Source organism: Emys orbicularis, chromosome 11 (genome assembly GCF_028017835.1).
Source record: "Emys orbicularis isolate rEmyOrb1 chromosome 11, rEmyOrb1.hap1, whole genome shotgun sequence".
In the NCBI taxonomy this organism is placed as follows: domain Eukaryota; kingdom Metazoa; phylum Chordata; order Testudines; family Emydidae; genus Emys; species Emys orbicularis.
Window position 1 is genome coordinate 44,985,010 of NC_088693.1, and position 9,162 is coordinate 44,994,171.

Genomic DNA, 9,162 nt, shown 5'->3' on the forward strand with positions numbered 1-9,162 from the left:
TAAGTGGTGTAAAGTTTAGGGTTTGGGTTTTGTGGAACATTGGTTCATCTTCTGTGGGGAAAGAGGGCTGTACAGTTTGGATGGCCTCAATCTTAGTGGGAGGGGAACTAGTCTTCTAGGGTCAGGAGGTTGTTAAGCAAATAACATTATCATCGGTGATCTCTTGATTTAAGGATGATCTCTACCACAGATTTACATATGGGTCCTGAGATGACTCAGGAGTCCGATCCTGGAACCACAGATTCGCCCGCAGTAGGTACAGACATTTCCTTGCGGGTCAGTTGCCTGCTGGAAGAAAGTTCTTTCTTTTTCCTTCCTTCTCTCTCTTTTTTCAGCTTCGACGGCAAGGTGCTTCTCTTTAAAGCAGGCCACTGCCTGATGGAGGATGTGGCACCATTGCACCTTACACTCTAGGCAAAATTTCTAAGTGCTCCACAATCGCAATCAGGGACTGGCTTCACCTCTGTCTTTGGTAGATTCCAAAGGTGGACAGTTTGTTTAAAATATGTTGTCCTGTGTTTAAAAGTAATCATTTAATGAGACTCTGGAGCAAAACAAAGGAACAAAGAATCTAAAACAGGTAAGAGCTTTCAGGACAAGTTATGAAATATTTTGGTCATAAATATCTTGACATTTCCTCTTCATTCATATTTTTGTGCTTCACACACACACACACACACACACACACACACACACACACACACACACACAAAAGCCAGAAAGCAAACAAACAATTTGTTTATGAGAAATGCAGGCTAGGATATTAAACAAAAAACCTCTTTATAACTTTGGTCCTACTCCCGCAAACCCTCATGCATATGAGTAGTCCCCATGTATTTATAATTCAAGGGCACTATTCACATGCATGACGTTACTCACTTGTGTAAGTGTTTGCAGATTTAGAGCCTTCATTTGCATTATTTTTTAAATGCAAATCAGAAATTTAATGTAATTGAAAATCTTGAGTAATTGTACTTATGAATTCAAAACTACAAGTTCTGAATTGGAGCCCCAATCCTGCAATCAGATCTGCATGCAACAAATCTTTGCACTGGCAAGGAGACCCATTGATTTCAATGGCCACTTATCCACTAGTAAGACTGTGGTCTAGATCAGTAGTTCTCAACCAGGGGCTTGGGTCCCCCTGGGGAGCCACAAGCAAGTTTTGGGGGGACTGCCAAGTAAGGCCGGCATTAGATTTGCTGGGGCCCAGGGCAGAAAGCTGAAGCCCCACTGCATGGGGCTGAAACCCAGGGCTGAAGCTAAAGCCTGAGCAACTAAGCTTCACGAGGCCACATATGGTGTGGGACCCCGGGTAACGGCCCTGCTTGCTACCCCCTAAGGCTGGCCCTGACTTTTATATGCAGAAAAACAGTTGGTGTGGTGGAGGTGGGCCGTGGAGTTTTTATAGCATGTTGGGGGGGCCTCAGAGAGAAAAAGGTTAAGAACCCCTGTTCTAGATCATATTTATGAGCCATATAGGTGGTTCTAAAGACTTTCAGTCGGGTTCCTACCCTCCTTTGGACCTATACAAATTGGCCTTTCAGCTTCATGAAGCATATTGAATCCAAATGGACAAAAATACTGTAGGATTGCTCTGTTCTATAGTGCAGGTATTAGAGGCCAGATTTAAATTAATAATAAGTATTTACTTTACAGAGTAATAGTGCAGTAAGCACCTCCCAGATCATATCTCAAATGCATGGCACTTCAGATCTTGCAGAGCAGTAGCAGATTTTTTAAGATATATTGCACACAATGTACATTGCTACACATCTGGAAAGAGAGAAAAAACCCGCAAACCAAACCAAACCCAACCAAATAAAACCCCTGGTCCCTTGTCTGTTAAATCAAACCTTGGATTTTAGTTCAACCCAGATTAGGTCTCAAGTTTTCTACCCAGGCTTTCCTTCTGTAAATGATTTGAATACTTATTTTATCTTTGGCCCCATGCTGCTTAAAGATATATTTTTCAATTATGCTTTTGGTCTTCACTAGCAGAACATGCTTCCAGAAATTATTAATAAAATGAAATCTCCTGTGAGGTAGTGAATTTATTACACAGTCTGTAAAAATACTGTATCAAGCCACATTTGTAATTTCAGCTAAAGGCAAACCGCCCCCCCCCCCCAACCCAAAGGTTTATCTTTCCATTTAAAGAAAAAAAATTGATAGAATGTATATTATGTTTGTTGTTCAATGTAGCAGATTGTACTTAGTTAATGATTATATCCCAATTTTGTTATACTATTTTCTCAGTAATAGACACCAGAAATACTAGATTTTATATACAGTAGTTAGATATAATAAGATTTCACCAAATCAGGGAATACAGAAAACCTAATTAAATCAAATGATTATTTTTACATTATTATAAGGATAAATAAACCTTCATATCAGTAATGGATTCAGGTCTTTGTACAATTATTTTACTAGCAATTGCAATTTAAGAATCATACTTTTTTTTTAGTTCTATTTACACATTTTCAAAGATAACGGAGAAAAGCATAACGAGTACTAGCTTGCCAAAGAACTTCACGTCTAGTTTTATGGAGAAAATTATTCCTTTTTTTTTTTTTTTTTTTTTTTTTTTTTTAATGTGAGCGGGGTTTCACTGTCTACTGAGGCTTAGTGATCCTGTTAATAAGATGTTCCAATAAAAATTCATTTTCTTACATACAGATCTAATGATTTTCAATTGCTCAAAAAAAAAAAAAGGGGAGAGGGGCAGAAGGCTTCAAAAGCAGTTTGCAAGGGAAGGAAAGGGAAACAGAAGGAGCTACACAGACACAATGTAACTAAATTCTATAACAGAACTAGATTGATGTTGGCTCCACCTTGATTTTAGCATCTCTTAAGAATAATTATAAGTGACAACAGTGCAGAAGCACCATGTAGGATGTTCTTTAAGACAGAAATAGTAATACAAAGCAAATGTAATTAATAAAATAAATGTAAGCTTTTCAGCGATATTATAAAGACTGAAAAATGGCAGCAAGCATTCACACAATGGAACCTTTTGCACTGGAAACAGCAAAACAAGATGCAGCTTTAGGCTGCACACACAGCCATCACAGAGCAGAATCCTTTTCAATACAGTTCAGGGGATATTGCTTTCAATTCTGGACACCTCACTGTCAGGAAGATAATGACGATTCAGATGATGGCAGTGACAATTAGGGCACTAAAGAGTAATGATAAAATTTTGCACTTACAACACCTACCACGCAAGTATCACAAATGCGACAGTAACATTAAGGCCAACATTTTCAAAAGCAGCCACTAACACAAATAACTAGTTGTTCATTCGAACAGGGGCTTGGAGCACATTTGGGTACTCGGGATTTTCAGAACAGGTGTTTAGTCATGCCAAAGTCCCCTGAGCACACTGGGCACTGAACACTAAATGAAGACAAGGCCAGGATGTGGTTAAAGGAGCAGATACACTGTTTTCATTTGCAAAAGCACTCAGAACCTCTCCCCTCCCCCTCCACTGTCTGCCCAGGCACCCAGACAGATGCTTGAGATTTAACCATGGCAGAGGCACAAATAAGAAGGTGGAAATTCAGCCACTCAGATGCCAGTCATGTATTTGGTGCCTCAGCCCAGCAAACACCTGGGCACCCTACTCTAAACTGATTTAATTAAAAAAAAAAAAAAAAAAAAAAAAAAGCAGGCCTGGCAGAAAAGAGCATGGGTGAGAGAGAGAACCAGACCACATCAGACCAGTCAAAGAGAGAAAGCAGTTGCTAAAGGGCTTCAGCAAGGCTGGAGCAGTGCAGAAGGCAATGTGTGGGAGGGTTCATATAGGGAATTGCAATTCAAGAGATGGAATTGCATCACCACAATTTAACCATGCTAATGATGGTATAGCATGAGGCAACAGGGAGCAAAATACTAGGAGGATGAGGGCATTGCTAGCCCTGGCTCCAGGGCCAGCTCCAGGCACCAGCTTAACAAGCAGGTGCTTGGGGCAGACAAGGGAGAGGGGCGGCACCTGCGGCAATTCAGGGGCGGCAGGTCCCTCACTCCCTCTAGGAGTGAAGGACCTGCCGCTGAATTGCTGCCGCCGATCGCGGCTTTTTTGGGGGGGGAGGGGGCAGCAGAAATGCTGGAGTGGGCCCTGCCTGGCTCAGAGATAAAATAGATGTCCAGACCCTTCAAAACAGAGTCTATGAGCCAAAGAAGCCTTACCTTGACTTCACCAGGGTGCAGATTATCCAGAGGGCCTGTGTGATGAAATTGAGGGGGAGTTGGTGAAGAGAACCAACCAGACCCAGGCTTCATTAGGCCCAGTTAGGGTCACCACAGCACTGCACATACTAGCCACTAGGACATTTCATAGTCCACTTTCCCACAATTACAGGGAAAGTAGATGGGACACAAGTATCTCCACGGGCTCTTACAGTGAACAACGCTGCCGCCAGAAACAAGAAACACAGAATCTAGCAACATGGTGTGTTTGAGACCTAAAGATATTTGCAACCATGATAACAAGATTCCCTAGACTATGTCACAATTCATGTCCTCAGCAAATCAGCCCAGTCAGCATTGCTCTAGAGTGGAGTGTCACAGGATTGTCCTCTGAGACTTACTTCAGGCCTTAACCACAGACCACAGCCACTCGAGGTTGTGGTGTGTTTTATGGTCTTATATATTTAGTGAGCTGCCAGTTTCCCCATTTGCTTAGGAGGTGGCAGCCATGATGCCCGTACTTACTTTTGTTCCTTCAGGCTCCCAATGCTTCCAGCCCTTCCTTCTGTCAGTTTATATAATCCCACCTGTGGGAGTTGCTTCCCCTTCAAAGAGCCCTTTCACTGTAGCTCTATTCAGTTAATTGACATGTTCTGTTAACTACCTATCTTCCAATTAGGTCCCAATTAGCATATAGTGTGGGCATTAGAGGGACAAAGTGCTGCATTAGCTCCTGACTCAGCACATCCTGTTACAGGAGCCATCAATTCTGGATTCATCTTAGGCACGGAGGGACAGAATCTAAGGCCTTGTCTACACTTACAGTGCTGCACCAATGCAGTTGTGCTGTCATAGTGCTTAGTGAAGAGGTTGTAGCTATGTTGATGGGAGAAGCCCTCCCATTGACGTAGTACTGTCTACACTGGGGATTAGGTCAGTATAACTACATTGCTCAGGGGTGTGGAAAATCCCTGAGTGATGTAGTTATACCGACATAAGTTGGTAGTGCAGACCGACCCTCATATGCACACCATACAGATGCTCACATGACCACTTGCTTGTTTTGATGAGGGAGGGGAGGGCACACACTGGTGAATCATTTTTCTCTTTCCTTTTCTCAGGACATCCTCAGCCAAGGACACAACAGAAATAGAACAGTGTCCTCAGGCTCACCAAAACAATTGTTGAAAGGGTATTTTGCTTTCTCCAAATAAATGCAGGTGTCCACATCAGGAGGCACATACTCCCCATAGAGTTAACAGAATATCCCTGATACACTTTATTGGCATGAGATGCAGAATGCCCTGCTTTGAGAGGCAGACAGTGACGAAGTCATCAACCTGGAAAATGGGGATGCAGAGGAGAGGGCTGAAGAGGCTTAGGAGCAAGAAGAGGAGCAGGAATTTGATGGCAGAGCCTGAACCCCGTAAGTAGTAGAGACATAGTTGTGGCATTCCCCGGGGTACAATCTGGACTGATAGACAGCTGTGTCCCCTCAATTCTCCAGTCTGGGATGCCTTTTAACCTGCTTCGCTGTGAGAGCAACCATTCCTGGCTTGCTCATACAGCCTCCAGCATTTTAAATCACTCCCAGTTATACTGTATGAGTGCTATAGCCAGCCACTCACGAATTACACTGCAGGGCAACACCAGCAAACTCCAGTCCCAGACTGCATCTTGTACTGCCTGTTACCCCCAAAACAGAATTTAGGTACCCCCAGAATAGCTTACCTATTGTCCCCTCCTGGGTTTACCAAGGTTTCCCTCAAAACAGCCCACCTGTTCACTTCAATCTACTCTCCTCAGGTATGGGTCTCCAGCGTGGCTAAGGAATTCCCTGGAGGACACAGATATAGCCTTCTGATAAATGATTGACACGAACAGTGTTCTTTCAAAAACAAGGCACCCTTTATTGGTGCAAACACAAATCCCTCATAACAAGCTAACGAGCATCCCAAACCACATAGCATCACTTCAAACTGTAATGCAAAGTGGCAGCATCCGCTTCAGATGGCCAGTCCTCCACGGGTCAATGACAGCTGCTGGTGACAGTTCTTAAATGTTCTTTAGATCAGGTCCCATCTCCCTCTGGTCTCAGGTTTTGGTCTTTTCTCCTTCTGCTCCAGTGACAGGACAGGACTCCCTCTCCTGCTGTTCTTCAGAGTGTGCTTGGAGAGTGACTGACAAGTGCATTTCTGACACTCTTTATATACACACTACTGACAGGCTTGATTGACAGTTATTTTGCTTACATTCGCTAGTATTTTCCTGTCAGAGCTCTGCAGAGCCCATGCCACGTCGCAACATTGTTGAACATGAGGTTGGGTACATTAGAGACAATTACCTCATTGCTTGACATTTTGCAACATAGTTTTTCATGTACCCAGTCTCATGATCAACAACTGCCTCTCCCCTGCCAATTTGTTCTCACCCTTTTTAGTGCTACATGACCAGACAGCCATCAGCTAATGACGTTCTTGCCAAATACAAGATGGAGGAAGAAAACAACTTGGAGTCACTCAAGATCTCCTGTATTATGCCTAGCACCCTCCTGGACAATACAAGCTCATATAAATTCCATCATTTATTAATAGAAAATGATATGCACAAATCTTATCCCAAATACTTCACTCCAAACACACTGGTTTAGATAAAGAAAAACAAATTGATTAACTACAGAAAGACTAAGTGACTACAAGTAATGAGGCACACGAGTCAGAATTGGTTACAAAGAAATAAAAGATAAAACACAACTAACACCTAGCTTAACAAAGCAAAGGTTTCTCTCACCACATGTTCCAGCAGCCTTACTGGCTGAACCTGTTTCAGTCAGGATCTCCCCCTCAGTCTAATGCTGCTTCCTTTGTTCTTCAGGGGTTGTTGATGCTGTGGGTAGAGAGCAAGGGAGAGATGGTTTGGGGTGTCTGCCCTTTCCTCTTATAGTCCTTTCTCTTGTGCAAGAATCATCTACCAGCTGATGTTCAGGAGACAGAAAGGAATTTTAAGCTGCTTCTTTGTCAAAATGTAGAACTTTTGCCCATACCCTCTCTGCTGTCGAACAGTGGCCACTTAATCACGTCATGGTCCATTTGATCTCGTTGACACCTGGCTAAGGTGTTGGCTAGCCTTTTGTCTCGGGAACTTCTTTTGACTGCCCTCCAGAACACGTCTTGGTAATTGTAATGGCATGGCACCCACCTCTCACGAGCGCCCCCTGGTTGAGTGTGGGTGCACCTGCAGTGTTCTCAATTTCCTCCACTCACGGTGCCCCATCAGTCACTGTACTAGTCAGGTGGGTCTTTGGTGTCTCAGTCCTCCAGCTGAGTGACACTCTGTCCATGTGTGAAACAGAACAAAAAAACCCTTTCCAGGGTATACTATCCATCTGGGCCTCTCTCAATGCCAGCCCTCCCCAGGCACAGTCCTTTAACAGTCCAACAGGGTCCATCAGTTGGTCATGTCCCTACAGCCCTCCCCAAGCTCAATCCTTAGTCTTGACCAACAGGGCCTATCTCAATACCCTAGTTGACCAGCGTACATGTGAAAGTTCCTGCTCTGGGATGGAGCAGCACCCCCAAGGCTTCCTCTCTGGAAGCTCTTTGCCTGCCCTTTAGTCCTCTGACCCTGGTATTCCAGCTGGGTCAGCCTCAGTTCAGCACCCTTCCAGGGAGTAACAGTTCCACATACAGTCCCTTCTCCGGGCCTGTGTAAACTCCCTTCTCTCAGGGCACAGCCACTCTCCTATTGGCTGTTGTGGGAGATGACCCAGGCCCACCCACTATCCCAGGCCCCAACCCAGGAACTCTTTAAGTAGCAGCCACATGCCACATCCTTTTAACTACTGTGTTTCCCTGGGCCACTTCCCCAGGACCCTTATCTTTGTTGAGTTCCAGCAGCCAGCCAGGAGCCCCTTCCTTGCTCCCCTGGGCCCTGCCACCAGCTGCTCTGTCCAGCCTTTCAGCCCCTGCAGCTAGCCAGGAACACCTCTTGCTCCCCTGGTCCCTGACAGCAGACTAAACTCACTCTGGCCCTGCAGCTCCTTTTATATGAGCCTGCTGGGCGCTGATTGGCTGCTCCTGCAGCCTCTTTCCTGATTGGCTGCATCCCATGCAGCTGTTCTAGGGAGCTTGTAGGACACTCTCCACTGCCTTTTCTGGAATGGGCGGGGCCACAAGGCCTCCAGCAGGGGGCCTCCGGGCCTAGTCCATACAGCACAGTAGTAGTATACAGTGGAATCTTATATCTTTACATACGTTGCCACACATTTTACAAGGATGATGATGATTGGCAAATCATGACTTTTCAAATGATACCTTACATAGTATGCTTTGTACAAAATTTAACTTAGTCTTATAAAAGGGTGAACCACGGGGCTACACAGACTGTCACAATCGTGATAGCCAACAACTTTGCAGAACAAAACATTGAGAATAATTAATTTTTTATTTTATTTTCTGAAGCAGTCAACCACCCAGTCATACTAAAAACCCAGAAAAATGTAGGAAAATATGGAAGTTTAGGACCAAATTCTTCAAAATGAGTTGTTAGTACTCAGCATGTCATAGGATTGGGCACTTAAAGGAGGTTGGACTGTTGTGGATAGTTAAGAGACAGCTAGCCATTTTATTATGCATTGCATTCAGCCCCACTGCTTCTACTCTGAAATAAATTGGTGCTTATAGATACTGCCTGCTTATTGACATCATAGTACTTGCAAAGGAAGTGTTACCTTGAATCGGTATCCTCTGCTAACCCTTATGGAATAGGTAACTTGGGTTAGTGGAAATGGAGGCAACACAGGACACTATAAAAGGATCTTTGAGGAGAAGTGGAGTGAGAGGAACGCACACAAGCAGATCCCTGAGAGGAGTCCCCTAGCAAACTGCAGTAAGAAGCTTGTACTTGGAATAGTGCTGTGCACTTGGTCTCACCCATACATAGGTACACAGACTGGTATGAACAATTAAG